Source organism: Peromyscus leucopus, unplaced genomic scaffold (genome assembly GCF_004664715.2).
Source record: "Peromyscus leucopus breed LL Stock unplaced genomic scaffold, UCI_PerLeu_2.1 scaffold_994, whole genome shotgun sequence".
NCBI lineage: Eukaryota > Metazoa > Chordata > Mammalia > Rodentia > Cricetidae > Peromyscus > Peromyscus leucopus.
In genome coordinates, this window is record NW_023505942.1 from 3,004 (window position 1) to 10,228 (window position 7,225).

Genomic DNA, 7,225 nt, shown 5'->3' on the forward strand with positions numbered 1-7,225 from the left:
AGGATCATCAAGATCTCTTCTGTCTAGAGCACCCCCTTCATTGCTTTTGGGTCAAGGCTTCCTCAGTTCAGGGGCTATCTTGGGGTAGAGGTGGAGTTTAGGACAGGAGTTTATAAGGAAAGAAAGGGGATGGAGAGATCACAGTCCCAAACTTAGGCAAAGCGTTCCAGCTTGGCTCACCAGTCTATAGAACCGACCTTGAAGTAAGCCCAGAGTGGTCTCTGTCTGTGGAAAAGAGGCTTGGGACCTTCCACCTGTGGAATTCGGGTGTAGTCTGCTCCACTTTGCATGTAAGTAAGGGTGGAGGTAGGAAGAACTGCGAGGAAGGATATTTGGGACCCAGAAGGGCAACTAAGGAGGGACTCAAGGCCTGCGAGTCCTGAAAGGGACAAAAGGAGGTCACAGGAAGGAGTGGACTCAATTCCACGGGGCTTTGAAGTTTGTAGCACTATTGGTTACCAAGGCCCCCAAAGAATTTTCATTTTCAGAAGAGTAGTGTGAACCCAAGAAACAACTGTGGGGGTGAATTAGCTCTCACCCAGGCTCTGGAGTCCGGCCACTCAGAAGTTCAATCATCTTCCTATACTTCCACGGATAACTTCCCCTGTCAGCATATACCCACATCATCCCTGGTGGGGACAAGTGGGTGTATATTTCTAGGAAGAAAGGATAGGGGATCCAAGAGAAAGTTTGAGAGAATGTAGCTAAGTTTAGTATATTTTGCTTGAGGAGCTCATCTACTATTCAGCTCTTCATCTAGCCTGGGCACATCATGGAGACCCTTCTCTGTATGCTCTTGGCTTCTCAAACAGAGCCTCAAGAAATACCTGCAAAGTCCGGATACGGTAGGGAGGGATAGGAGACTAGGCTTGGGATCAAGGTTAGCCAAAAACAACATTGCACACAACATAGCAATTTAAACATCCTTGCTCCCCAGGAGGGCAGCACCCCATTTGGTCCCTCTTGTGTGAAGCCTTAAGTCAATATTTCCTAAACATCCAGGTCTTGCTAAGGGGCTTAGAAGGGGAGGGTGAATGGGAGCCCAGGGGGCAGTAAGATCTCTGGAAATCTATTTTACAGGAGAAATTTCCCATTTCTTGACAATGTCAAAGAGGGGTACATTTAAGCAAGAAAGCCTGTTTCCTCAGCTGTTATTATTAAAGACCCTGCAGTTTCAGTTCGTTTTCTTTTACTGACTCGTCACTTTAGAAAGATAGGAGAGGGAAGAGGGGTAGGGAGGCAGGGAGGGCACGGGAAAATGAGATTGGAGAAGTGGAGGAGGCTGCGGGACAAGTCCACCAAACTAGAAATGCCTCCAGTCCCTCAGCCAGTTTCCAGCCCTAAGGAGGTGTTGGCAAAATGCCTCAGTTAGGGGTGGTTTGAGAGCCTGGGCTGAAGCTCAAAAAGGAAGGCTTTTGTATGGGTCCCATTCTTCCCTGCTGTTGGCCCTAGTATGGTGATCATGACTTTCCCCCTGCCTATCACCTACTGGCTTGCTTCACATGACACAGTAGGGTTCCCTGGGAGCTGGGGCACCTCCTGTGCCCCAGCAAGGGGCATGAGTCTCAGGCACTTCTTGAGGTCCTTGTTAAGCAGGAAGCAGACGATTGGGTTGACGGCAGCCTGGGCGAAGCTCATCCAAACAGCAGTGGCCAGGTAGCGGTGGGGCACAGCGCAGGCTTTCACAAACACTCGCCAGTAGCAGGCCACGATGTATGGTGACCAGAGGAGCAGGAAGAGCAGTGTAATCGCGTAGAACATTCGGCCCAGCTGCTTTTCACCTTGACCTCGTCCATGCCAGTAGCCGCCGGCTAGCTGCATGCCCATTCTGCCGGATACCCAGCAGAGTTGGTGGCATGGGCCCACGGCCAAAGCCAGCGATCCAGTTGGCAGCAGCCTGGCGGTAGCCCCAGGGCCATGGAATGTCCAGTTTTGGCTGATGGCTGGCACCATCTGCACTGGCTTCATCTTGCGGTGACGATACTCGAAGAGTAGCAGCTTGCCATAGACAGCATGTGTGGCTGCCATGAGCACAGCCAACATAAGCATAAAGCCCAGTGTGTCATTTGCTTTGAAGTAGCGATGCTCAAAGATGCACTGGTCTTCCTCTCGGATAAACTTGTAGGTGCCCACATCAAAGACAGGTGGGAAAGCCATGGCCACAGACAAGGTCCAGGCCATGCAGATGACAGCTGCGCATGTCCAGAGTGTCATGCGCTTGGCATAGAAGCGGTGGTGGGCGATGGCCATGTAGCGGGTGACGCTGATGCAGAACAGCATGAAGGCCGCATGGAAGCAAAAGAGCACAGCCATAAAGGCCACAATCTTACAGCTGAGTGCACTGAAGGTCCATGAGGAGCCATGGCGCACAGAAGCCAGTACAAAGGGGAAGCAGATGGCAGAGCGTATGCCATCAGCTAGGCACAGGTCCAGCAGAAAGTAGTAAGGAGCCTTGTGCAGGGCACGCTCCTTGAGCACCAGCAGGGACAAGATGGCATTGCCTGCCAGGCTTACACACATGATCAGTCCCAGCAGCACCAGCTTCACATAAGCCGATGCGGATGGCAGGGACAGTGCGCCGCTCACCTCCTCAGGCTCTCCGGTGGTGTTGGCCATGCTGAGGGGCAAGGGCTACCCCAACCCTAAGGGGTCGGCCAGTCCAATATTTGATGGGCCCCGGGGGACTCCATCGGTTGTCTTGCTGAGCTACACCTGCAAATGGAGACAATGGAGGGAGATAGAGACGGAGAGACAGAGAGATGAAGGTAGGGACAGAAAAAATGCAGAGACAGAGTAGTAAATAATGAGATTGAAAAATGGAGACAAGGATATAAGTGGATAGAAAACAACACAGAAATGGAAGGAATGGAGCATGATGGGTGGAGGGAGAAACAGATGAGGAAGAAACAGAGAGGGCAGGTTAGTGTGTCTATGAGTCCTTCCCAGATAGTCCTGCTCCTACCCCTCCTTGCTTTGTCTCCTAATGGCCTCAGATACCTCGTTCTCCACTGGTGGGTCCGCAGGGTTGTGGATGTTGGTCCAACTCTTGTTCCTATTTATAAGCCTTAAAGTTGTACTCAAGCATTGTTTTTTCACCGCTACCCATAATCCAGTACACACACACACACACACACACACACACACACACACACACCCCTCAACTAAAAGTTTTACACAGTACTAATCCTAATTGTAATATACATTTCTGTTGTAGTTCATGTTTTGTTTTGTTAAACTATTGACAGCCATTCACTAGATTTCTTTCTGTCTTTGGCTCTCTCCCATTCCCCCCCCTCCCCTCCTTACTTTGTTTCTTCTTCTCTCTGTCTTTTCTTTTCAATGTACTGGGGATTGAATTTACAGCCTCAGGCCTGGCAGGCAAGAGGTCTACCAATGAGCTATATCCCTAAACCCTGAAAAAAATTTTACTATTTAAACTTTGAATTTTGTAACGAGGTCTTGTGAAGTTGACCAGGCTGGCAATGAACACTTTCCCCAGCTCAGGCAGGCCTTGAACTTGGGATCATTCTGCCTCAGACTCCCATGTGCTAGGATTATAGCTCTGTGCCACCGTGCTCAGCAAAATATCTTTATTTGTGGTCAGGAATGCGCGTAGCATGCTCTCCGAGCAGTGAGAAGACTAATGTTAAATGGTGCGTTTCAGAGATACAGTGGTAGGAGATGAAGTCACAGAAGACCAGATGTTGTAGGGCTGTGGATTATGATAAGGCCTCTGGCTTTTACTTTGTGTGAGTGTAGGATTATATATGAATATAAAAATGTAAGTATGCTTGTTGTGTTGGTTCATTGGAAAAGTATTTCTTTACTTTAGGTCATTCACTGTTTTAGGCATTGAGGATGAAGTTGTGAATCAGACAGATAAAAGATTCCTCCTCTAGCACTTGGGAGGCAGAAGCAAGTGGATCTCTGTGAGTTTGAGGCCAGCCTGGTCTACAGAATGAGTTCCAGGACAGCCAGAGCTACACAGAGAAACCATCTCTCAACAAATGAACAAACAAACAAACCAAAAACGAAAAGAATAAAGCTTCCTAGTTTTATGTAATTGACAAATTAGGTAATAAGAAGAGACATGGGTGAAGTTAGTATCTCAGATGATGACAATATTCTAAAATATAATCTAAAGTAGAGAAGGAGGATTTAAAGTGTCAGAGGAGAGGAGGGTATTGCAGTTTTTGATGAGTGGGATAGGGAGGGCTTCATAAAGGAGGAGTCATCTCAGCAAACAGGTGAGGATGTAAGTCCTGTGGCTGTTTAGGAGTAGAGAACTCTAGGCAGAAAGAATAGTCAGAACAAAGGCTCTGAGACGGAGCTGCTCATGGCACACCGAGAAAGAGCAAGGGAGCCATAGTGGGTGGAACATTGAGCAAAGGGCACGAGATGGGAGGTGAAGTCATTTAGAGCGTCGGCAAGGACCTATCGTGGAGGCCATAGTGAGGACTTTGATTCAGAATTGCTTGGGAGGGTTTTGAACAGAGGTAAGATGTGATTGGCATTCAGGGTTGAACACAATTCTACTTGTTGCTGTGAGAACAGGGCATGTTCCATAAAGGTAGGAGGGAGTAGGGTAGGGAGGTTAGTGAGGCTTCAGTAGTAATCAAGGTAAGAGGTCATAGCATCCCCATGCCCCTTTCCCTGCCACCAGAATCTCTCTCTCCTATCTATATCATTTAGTCTTCAAATTTAGATTATTACCTGTCTCATCCTATTAGAACAGAAGCCGCATAAGGGCAGGGTAGGCTCCTTCCCCTAAAAGATCAGCATCACGCACACAGTAGGTTCCTGGTGAAAAGATGCCAAGGGCTCCATGCAAGTATTCACACCGGAGTTGCTGAAAGCACAGCCTGGGGAGCAGGGGGGTGCTTGTTGTGTGCAGGCAGGCAATTGTGGGGTCATGACAAAGTGACAGCATTTCCCAGAGGGAGGGGAGCTGGGCCAGGCGATATGAAGTTGAAGCAGGAGAGGCTCTGGATTACAGTTGGAGCTGGGGCTGGCCTGGGGAACAGTCTGGGGAGGTGAGTCTCTAAGTGGATGCCTTCTTACCAGCTCCTTCCTAGTGAAGTTGTCCCCTTTGTGTTGTTTTCTAGCTCAGTACAGTCTGCTCTGTCGCCTAAAAGCAGTGATTTCTTTTTTGACAGCACTCAGAAGTCTCAGAGCCAATGGCCTACTGAAATGAGAGGGTCCTAGGGCAGGGGGATTGGAGAGAAATGCACATAGTCAGGTCTGATGTTTCCTACCCTTTCCATGCAGACAGCCCTCTGCTGTGTACATGCAAAGGTGCACACACACACAAATATGCTTTAGCCTTAAGGGAAGACAAGGGGTAAAGGTTTGGCATAGAGACAGACTAAGTAAAAGAGGTAGTCAGATACACAGGGGGTGACAAGAGAGGCATGTTTGTGGCAGGCAGATGGTGACATAGGATAAGGAAAGCCCGAAAACCAGAAAAAAAGGACAAGGGAAGAGACAGACATGGAGAAAGAGAGGGGAAGAAGAATGACTTCAAAGAGACATATAGATAACACAGAGAAAGAGCAAATGATGGAGAGAGGAGACAGAAACGGTGGTTAAGGATAACGGAAGGGGCGGGGCGGGGACGACACATCTAGAACACAGCTCCTTAAACTATGGGTTGTAACTCCCTGCGGGGCTGCATAACTGAATGTGAGGGTGTCGAGAAATTTTACAAAATTTCTGGATGTGTAATAACCCCAAATTAACCCAACATTGGCATGATGAATCTCACGGGTTTCTGGCAGCACTTGCTTGTGTTGCATCATACATACATACATTATGGAAGCCATGCTTCTGAGCATACAACGTGCATACTTTGCATTGCACATGCCACCATACAATCCAAGGACAACACATGCTATTTGAAATGCCTCAGCTCAGACTTGACACTCCTGTATGCGAGGAATTGCAATGTTTTTGTTGTACCTACAATTTTTTTTTTTTATAAAACATAATGGTTTAAGGACAGAAAATAACACTTTAGTACTTTCCTACTGTCATGGAAGTGTCAAGTTAGCATGCCATTATATTATATTGTATTAGAATGTTTGATTTTAAAAGATTGCCATTTCAGGTGGATCTCTGTGAGTTCGAGGCCAGCTTGGTCTATGTAGAAAGTTCCAGGCAGGGTTGGGGATTTAGCTCAGTGGTAGAGCGCTTGCCTAGCAAGTGCAAGGCCTGGGTTCAGTCCTCAGCTCTGAGAAAAAAAAAAAGAAAGTTCCAGGGCAGCTAGAGCTACATAGATCCTATCTCAACCTCCCCCCAATAAAAAATTAAAAATTGCCATTTGAGTTGCTGATTTGAGTGTCATAAAAAAACCATTAGATGAATTTTGGCTTGGGAATAGGACAGAATTTCCAACAATTTTTGGAAGGTCTTAACCATACTTTCACCATTTTGTATTGCATGTTTATGTGAAATGGGGTTCTCAGTATTGACAGTTATAAAAATCAAAATACCAGTCAACTCTTAAAAACATTGAAGATGCCTTATATGTTGCAGTATCAAATATTCAGAAAAGATTTAATTCTTTATGTAAAAAAATCACATCTATCTCAGTATACAAATTTACCTTTGTCTTTAATGAAATTAAAATTATAGACATACCTGAGAATTTGTTAATTAATAGTAAATGTTTGATCTGTATACTTATTTTATATAACTATATACCTGGGGGTGCATGAGAAATTTCTTAGGTGAAAAAGGGTCATAAATAGAAAAAAATCTAAGGAACCATGATCTAGAACACTAGGGAGAGATAAGAGGGCATTGAGAAACAGGTAGACAAAGAGACAAAGCACACAAACATGTAGGGAGGGAGACATACTAAAACTGATATACTACTATGTAGCTCAGGGTCTCAGTAAAAACAAACGTTAAATCTAAAACCAACCCCCCCCTCAAACAAACAAACAAACAAACAAACAGCCTCAAAGACAATACGGCAAGCAAACAAAGCCCCGGTGTTGCTGGGAAAGCTTGAAGAGGTTGCATAAATGAGGTCAGGTGCTCCTAAGCAAAGTCTGGCAGCTGTAGGTTAGGCCCAGTCATGTGTGTGCACAGAACATATCTGCCTGTGCCTGGACACCTTGTGCACAGACCTACACACTCACAGGCATCTGAAAACAGCCTCATGGACAGCAAGCAGACTCACACAGACACACAGACATAAAGACACAGACACAGACACAGA

The 7,225-nt window shown here is 46.4% G+C and overlaps 1 pseudogene; it reads right to left on the reverse strand.

Annotated features, from left to right (window-relative positions):
* Positions 1-1,439: 1,439 nt before the first annotated feature.
* Positions 1,440-2,759, reverse strand: LOC114683383 (annotated as a pseudogene).
* Positions 2,760-7,225: the final 4,466 nt, after the last annotated feature.